The sequence below is a fragment of the Colius striatus genome, chromosome 8, assembly GCF_028858725.1.
Source record: "Colius striatus isolate bColStr4 chromosome 8, bColStr4.1.hap1, whole genome shotgun sequence".
Lineage (NCBI taxonomy): Eukaryota > Metazoa > Chordata > Aves > Coliiformes > Coliidae > Colius > Colius striatus.
Genome location: NC_084766.1, coordinates 20,514,003 through 20,522,195, shown reverse-complemented (window position 1 = coordinate 20,522,195; position 8,193 = coordinate 20,514,003).

The window sequence follows — 8,193 nt, the reverse complement described above, 5'->3', positions numbered from 1 at the left end:
CAGGAAAATGATCATCTGATTTAAGCAAAGTTATGACTGCTCCTACATCCTAGGCTCCCTTTCTCTGTACAGAAATACAAGGCGTGGGTTTTACTTGGGATTCAGCCTTCCCGTCCATGGGAAAGACCCCCTGCCCTCCTGTACACTCTCCACATGGACTATTTTATTTACATAGCTGGGTCCACACATTTATATTTAGTACGTTTGAGAGGCCACCAGGCTAAAAAAGCCAAAAAAAAAAAAAGACTGGAAGAAGTTGCATGAAGATTGGGGGGGGTGGGGGGGGAGGGGAGCAGTTATGAGTGATAAGTGAGGAGGCTGGAGGTAACTCCAGCACTTGCTTGGCTATGCGGCCATGAATGCTGGTGGCCCTTGCTGAGAACATAACGGCCTGAACTTAAGGTCACGTCTCCAGGCGAACTCAGGTCAAAATCAGGACCTTCTTTAAACATTCAGAGTTAGACACACTTGAATATAACTTGGCTTTGCCCTGCCCAGAAATTGCAAAAACAACTCATTCTCCTCCATGTTGCTGTGAGATGTCTGTATAAATGTCTATAGAGACAGTCCTATAGTGATTTTATCATTTTTGGTTACCATGTAAGACTGACCAGAGTCAAGCCTGAGGTTTCTAGATGAAGTGCTCTAAGTCAAGTCTCTCTTCATGTGAGCCCCCAAGAGATTTGTAGCTGTTCCCTCAGTGCAAACCCCCCTACAAGGAGAAACCACGCGATGACAGTTGGGAGCTGATGCTGCATTCCTCCTTCTCCCAGACCCCTCGTATCTGGTATGCATTTGCCTTCTTTTGTTTACTAGAAGGACACTGTGGGGCAGTGTTTGCTTTTCAATTGAGAATATTTATTAAACATTAAATATTAGCCAGGATTGTTGCTCAGTTGTTGTGGGCATGGTGCAGCTCCTGGTTTGCTCTCTCCTCTCACCAGTGCCATGATGCCCTTTGAGGGCAGTAAGGGAAAGATGTGGTCTGCTCATGAGCAACTGGGTTGAGTTTGAAAAATGGCTGCAAACTAGGTTTTAGTGACAAATAGAAAGGAATTTGTCTCAGATTTGCCTTTCTCTTCTTCACTGGAAACATTTGCATACAGTTGGTTACAGCAAACATGGAAAATAGCAATTATTATTCACATGTTCACAGTTAAGATCAGGTGGGAGGTGGGCAGGCTGCAGCAGAGGATCTTCTTTGTACATAGTCCCTCTGGGTTTGTGCTACATGGCATGGATTTGGGTCAAATTTGTAGCTAAAACCAGAATAAAATCTCCACAGTTGCACAAAATTTTCTTACCTCTTTCTCCAACTCTACCTCATGATGTTCTACTTATGTACAGCCCTTAAAAATAAAAATCAAAATCTGATGAATGTATTTCATCTTGAGTATTGCTAACAAGGTCTTTGGAGTGCTGACTGGGATGCCATGAGACAGATAGCGTTGCCTTGTTTCTGGATGGCAATTATTTAGAAAGAAAAATCATTCTTTGCAATTTAAAGCACAGTTATAACTTGCTTTGAGGTACAAACACTTTGATAAATTGATCCTGTTAAAAAAGAAGCAATATTTCTGGCACATTGTTATGCAAACAGCCCATGTGCCTGAGCAGTGTATTTGTATCTGATGGTAAACTTCACTTTACATCTTCCACTACCATAGCTTGCTCAAGTACAGCTTGCTGAATGCCCTCCAGAAATACTCTCAGCATGTTGTTACAGGATCATCTCAACAATTAAAGCCATGATCTGGGGTAGCAATAGATACTATCACTCATCTACTGGCTGGCATCCATGTGTTTGTTTCTTCGTCAGCCTTTTTCTTGCTTCCTAGGCCACACCTGGATAAACTGTAGTTGGAGTTTTTAGAGCCAAGATAGGCATCACCTGGGAGATGATATCAAGTCTTGGGTGAAGGCTGGTCTCAACTGGTGATGGTGGTCTATGGGAGCACAGCAGGAATGAGGCAAGTTTTTGGGAGGAGATAGTTGTTTCTGTGAAGAAGGTAGTTCTAAGCTGGGTACAGACACTATGATTTAGGGAGTGGGCTTGGAGGTACCAGGGAATGAACTCTGCCTCTCTGCTGTTACTTGATGTCTGGGTTTGTCAGTATGTATGCCTGTGCTGCCTCCTAGATCGCCTCTCTTTTGCTCTTGGAAGTTCCAAGGGTCCCAAGAAGTTCCAGCATGACTGCTGCATAGATCTCTTTTTAAAAATTACTTTTCACTTCCCCACTAAAATAGGACCTTGCTAGTAAGACTTGTCTGGCAGTAGCTGGAGCCCCCTGTGAAAGTTTGAGTCTGAGGGCAAGTGTCTCTTGGAGAGAAGCACCCTACCATGTCTGTACCACGTCTGCCAGAGCCATACTGCTGGGTGCTGGAAGAGTTGGCAGGAGATGCATGTACCTGACTTCTGGGAACAGGGTGCTGGCAGCAGGGTCAACTTGGTGGGGTCTGGGGATGGAGTATACTCTCAGCTGTAGCTAACCAAACCTCGCTGCTACAACATGCATACTCTGGGCCAGCAGCCCTGCTTGCTTGTGTTTCCCATGTGCTAGTGAGGTGCTTTCAGTGAGACATGGTGTTCCAGTGCTTACTTGTGGGTCTACTTGAACACAAGCCTTGATTAAAAGCATGGCAGAGAACTTGGGTTTATGGGCTGCATTTGGGTTACTGTAGGGATGGAAGTCTACTGCAAAGATAGAGGAGAAAATAAGACATTGTCAGCTGCTCTTAATTAATGAGCTAGGCCATATGCTCATGGGTTTTGGTGGTGGTGTTAGTTTAGCATCACATCTGGTTAGCTGGGCAGGGGGTGGCTAGACCTTTGGGTCTGCTTCTAAAGTGGAATGAGAACAAGTTCATAAAATGTTTTGTTCCTACATATGCAGAGAGGAGAGGATCTGTTCCTGACAGCATGTCTTGTGGCACGCAATCTGCTGCAACTCTCACGAGATTTCTCCTGAAAGGTCTGCTGGAGCTGTTCTGTGTCCATAAATAGCTTTTGTCCCAACTGAAAGATTTTTTTTCTTACTATAAACATATTTGGTAGAAATGTTATGTTCAGTGCAACTCATTGCTTCCTTTAGCAATTACAGCAGAGTAAATTAAACTTTCATGAGTCTAAAGAACATAACTCTCCTCCAAGCCTCAGTGTCTGTTTCCCTGGCCATCCTGCAGCAATGAGGGCTCTGCCAGTGGTGTTGGGCTCCTGGGGGGTGATGGTGCTGCTCACTGAAGGTGGTAGAGTAAATGGTGCTACGTTCCTGCTCAGCAGTCATGTCCTCAGCAGACTTTGTGTAGCTGCTGAGTGAAGCAGTTTGACTGTGGTTAGAGCAGCAAGGGTAGCGTGCTTCTTACCTGCCTTGGCTAGGATTGCTCCCTGCACAAACGGGGCTGCTAGCCAGCAGCCTGTTTCCATTAGCTGAATGCCAGCAATCCCCTCCCTCTGAGGAGGTAAATTACCCTCATGCCTTTTGAGAAGAGCTTTAATTACGAAAAGAATAAAAAAGTGGGGTTCTTCCCCAAAATGTGTTGACAGTGCAAGACTCTTTGGCCTCTTTTGTGCTTTTCTAGCAAAAATAACAGGGGAAATGAGCAGGGTTTTGAGGTTCAATCATCCAACTGCCAGCTCACCTGGAGCTAGTGTGAGCTGAAGTTTTTCCAGGGAGGTAGTTGCTGAGTGTCTGGGCTCCTAATACTGCAGTGGTCTGAGAAGAGGTGCTGAAAGCCTCCCCCTTAGGAGGAGGTGAAATTTTCTTTTAATAAATCCAAACTCTTAATCTGATATATCCACTTTTAACTGAAGTTATTCTTGCTTTAGATTCATGTTTGCTCATAAAACTCTCAGCTTTAACACAGCAATGTTTTTAATGAGAGGATGTTGCATTATTGAGCTCTAGTCAGAAGCCACACAATTTTACTCTCCAGACCATGTAAAGTGATCTGAGGGAAGAAGATAACCTTTCTTTAAGCAATACAATCTGTGCTGGTGAGATAGGATACTGGGGGTATTAGCTTTCTCCTTGGCATGAGGAGGCAGAAGTGGAGCAAGACCTTGCTGTGGTATTCTGTGGCCTTGATAAATCAGGCACCACAAATCACTGCTGTTTCAGATCCAAGACTTAAAAGTTTCATATCCTTTAAATAGTGGGAGCTGGAAGTGCCCAGTCCTTTGAGAAGATCCTCCTGTTTCTTGCTTGTTAATTTGACAGCTCCCAAAATAGTAACCTATAGTATCTAGATTCATAATTCATAATTCAAACTCTTAACCAATGTTCAGGCTCTGTTGATTTGACCTCAATGCCTCTCCATGAGCATCTATTTCAAGGGATACTTGTCCTCTTCTCAGGGAGGGCCTTGAGACTTATCCCATCAAGTTAACAGAAGGTCATATAATAGTCATAAAAATATTACAGATCCCTCCCACATTCCTCACCCATGGCAAATTACTGCAACAGGGAACAATCAGAGCTCTCTGGATGGGCATCCAATAAATCTGGAGAGGTATTAAGTAGAAATGAAGCTCCACAGCTGTTGGGATGGAGGGTGAGTGCAGATGGATGACTCAGGAAAGGGAATCCTCTCTTCATCAGTTACAGCTTGGAAGCAAACCTGTACTTCAGGAATGTCTTTGAGGTGTAAATGCGTCAGTTATTAAAAGGTTTTGTTTGCTATTTATTCGTCAGCTATATTACATAGCAATGAAAATTCAGTGAAGCTGGTTTGCAGAAATGCAGTTCTGCTCAGTTGCTTTCTCAATAATGGCTATACCAGGTCAGAGGTTTCTTCTGTATGAGACCTACTCAGTAGTAATCTCCCTCTTAAAGCTTTATGCTGCTCTTTGCTGAAGTCTTGCTGCTGCCAGATGAGCAGCCCTTGACTTTGTCCCTTGGGTCTCAGGAATTGTGTGTAATTCAGCTCTTTGTACAGAGGAACTACGATATCTCCCACAAGCCCTCCTCCTGCACAGCTCCAACCTGCCCAGTCCTCTCCATCCATCTTGGGCTGCTCTGTCTTGGGCCCTATGTGCAGCTGGTGGCTGAGTCCTGCTGTCATTTCCAGTCTAGCAAGCAGCCAGAGCATTCCTTCTCTCTGTAGTGCTTGCACTCATCTCCTTGACTCATGCCTTATCCTTTCTTAACTCCCTGTGGAAGGCCTAAGGGAATGTGCCTCTTTCTATACATTTGCAAGCTGATCTGTCCTGGGTCTGAACTGCTGCCTGCTCATATCCTCAGGCTGACATATTTGGGATAGGACTTGTTCCACATGCAGTGAGGATGATGCTGGTTGCTGCTGCTCAGGACAACACAAGGTCACAACATTTTCATACATTTGGGGTTCATGGGGAAAATACTTTTCTGACTTATATGTGCAATATTTCCTTCTTCCCACTCTGACATCTCCTCCCGAACATTTTCTGGAACACTTTGGTTCTCTTGTGCCTCCTCTTGCATGTACAAACAGACTGTGCTTTTCTTGGAGGGCTTGGCTACCATCCCAGCTGTTCTGTGCAGTGAGTTGGGCCTTCACCGTGTACTTGGTTCCACAGCCCTGCCAAGTCCTGCATATCATACCTCAAACTTAACTTTAGCAGAACCTTTATCTATGAGTTGTGTTACATTTTGTTAAAAAAAATCACAAACCAGGAATGGAAAGACACTGCTATCCAATGACTGAAGGTGTTTCCTACATCCCTAGGCTTGTCAGTTTATCTATGCTTTTGCTGTTGTCTAGTGTCATACCAGAATTGTGCTGACCTCCACAAAGCTTCAGTACAGTTCATATGATCCTGCTTCTGTTGATATTGATGGCAAATTGTTGCTACATTGCTATTGAAGAGCACAGAATAACCTCACAGCATATTAGGCTTTCCCTTGTATGAGAGCCCTTGAAGGCGTTACCAGCTGCTCTGATTATCAGTTGTCTGTTATAAATAAAAATTTGGTTTTCTGTCAGTCAAGTTAAAATATGTGTAGAATTGTCCAGGATCACAGAAGGCTGAATATTTGCAGCCTTTCTGCAGCTTGATCTTTACCTGTCTGTGTTCTGAACCCTGAGCATGACCTTGCTCCCACTATCTCCCTGCTGACGGGAGTGCTTGCTGTGCCAGATGCTTCAGAGGGCAGCAAACCAAAATTTCTCCAGCCTCACTGGACCTGGCTGTATGAGTCAACCTCAACCAGTAGTCAATACAGCCTTGACTGACTCCTGCAATGTTACTGCCTTTCAAACTGAATGTTGATCTTTATAGGATTATTTTAAGTTTCCTTCCCAACAAAGTGTGCTCATGCTGTATTCCCAAGTGATTTCTCTACAGATGGTAGGCAGCTGGAAACTTAAGAATATCAAAATTGTCTATAGATAGAAAAAAACCCAATTTTAAGAGAGGCTGATATATGCTCTTGTCATTGACTATTGCAAAGTTCATGCAAGCATTGCTTGAACAAAGGAGCAGGCTGCCAGGCCATGTGCCTGATAAGGTCTTTCTGATGCTGGAGGTCAGAATCTAAAACTTTCTATAAGTGAATTAATGTGTCAACAATGTGCTGAAGGTGTAAGGGTCACATACAGTTTTTAGATTTTTCTCAGGGAGTTATTTTGCTGCTCACAGAGTTTTCAGCCTGAAATGACATGTATAGAGGAGGCCAGGATAAGAGATGACTCCAGCTCCCCCGTGAGCATTTTGGCTAAACCTCACATTTAGGGGTGGGAATGTCAGACACACAGAGGGGGAAGGAATCTAATGTCCTACATCTGCAAGCTGATAAGGACCCTGTGCCACAGCTCTGTGGTATGGTATATGATGAGGAGTCTCAGCCTCACGGCAAGTCTGGGTCCAGGCTGGCATCTCTAGGGTATATATTCTCACTGTCAAGGATGCACTGGGGCCAGCTGCTGACCTGGTGTCCCTCTAAAGAGGGAGCAGAGCAGGCAACTGCAGTTCAGCTGCCTTTTCTTTAAGAGTGTCTGCCAATAAGACAGATGCAGAGCAAGTCTAGTCTCTGCAGGCATCCTGGCCAACCCCAGCCTTAGAGATCTCCTGAAGATGGATCTGGGACCCTTCTAACCCTTCCTCAAGTGAAGGTTGGGTGTGAGGAGAAAGTAGATCTCAAGAACCTTCTCTGGGGAAGGTTCTGCAGGGACAAAAAGCCAAAGCCTCTGGAACAGAGCCAGACATTGATGAAGGAAAAAACTAATATCCCTTTCTTGTGTGTCTTGTACTACAGGAAATGTGGCCCTTTGGGACAGATGTAAACTTAGGCATGTTAACTAACCTAATACTGTACTTGTCTGAAAGCCTGCCAAATCCAAGATCTTTCTATTAAGCAGTTGGCTGACTGTAATGGGACATGTTGAGCTGGACATGTGTGTTCTTTCTGCACCCTCCCCAGCAGTCTGTCCATAGTGTGGTAGGTGGGGGTCAGGGACACTTATAAAATGACTGGAATGAGTTATTTCACTTGATTGCTTTGCCTTTCCCCATAATGTGCTGTTATCTGTAGCCTTGTGGCTGTTTCTTCTGCTGGTGCTGGAAAGAGATGTAAAGTGAAACCCTTCACACGCTGCTTCAGGTGTGGGAAACTGCCCTCAACAGCAATCTCTGTCTGTGCTCCCTCCTGGTAGTGCTAGACCTGTTCTTTGGCCTCAATTTCACTGGACTTGAGAACTACAAGACTCGGGTCTCTCGCTGTTCCAGTGATTTGCGTATGATTGGGTGGTTTGTTGCTGAAGTCAGAGCCTTGAGAGTTAGCAGATCTGGGTTTGCTTTCTGATCCTGCACTTATGAGTAGGTGGGGTGGCCCTGGGATGGTCAGTGCAGGTCTGTACCTCAGTTTCCGCAAAGGTGCATAGAGATTATTGCTTCAAACTGAGGTGAGGTGGTTCAGTGTAGGCATGTGAGAAACAATGTCTTCACTCATCACCTGTGATCTCCATAACTGTTATTAGAGTGCAATGCACAGTCACTTGGCAGAGGCTTGCCAGTGATAGGAATCTGCTGGATGCAGCACTGAGGAGAAGCTGCTGGAGCACATATTGTGAACTCGGGCTTTACTTGGCTCTCCCATCAGAAAGTCTGAGCCTTTAAGGAGCAGAGTGTTGCCTGAGTTGTGCCAGGAAGAGTTTTCCTTGCATGAAGAAAATGCATGGAGTAGAAACCCAGAAGGTGCTGGCTGCAGAGACAGCATT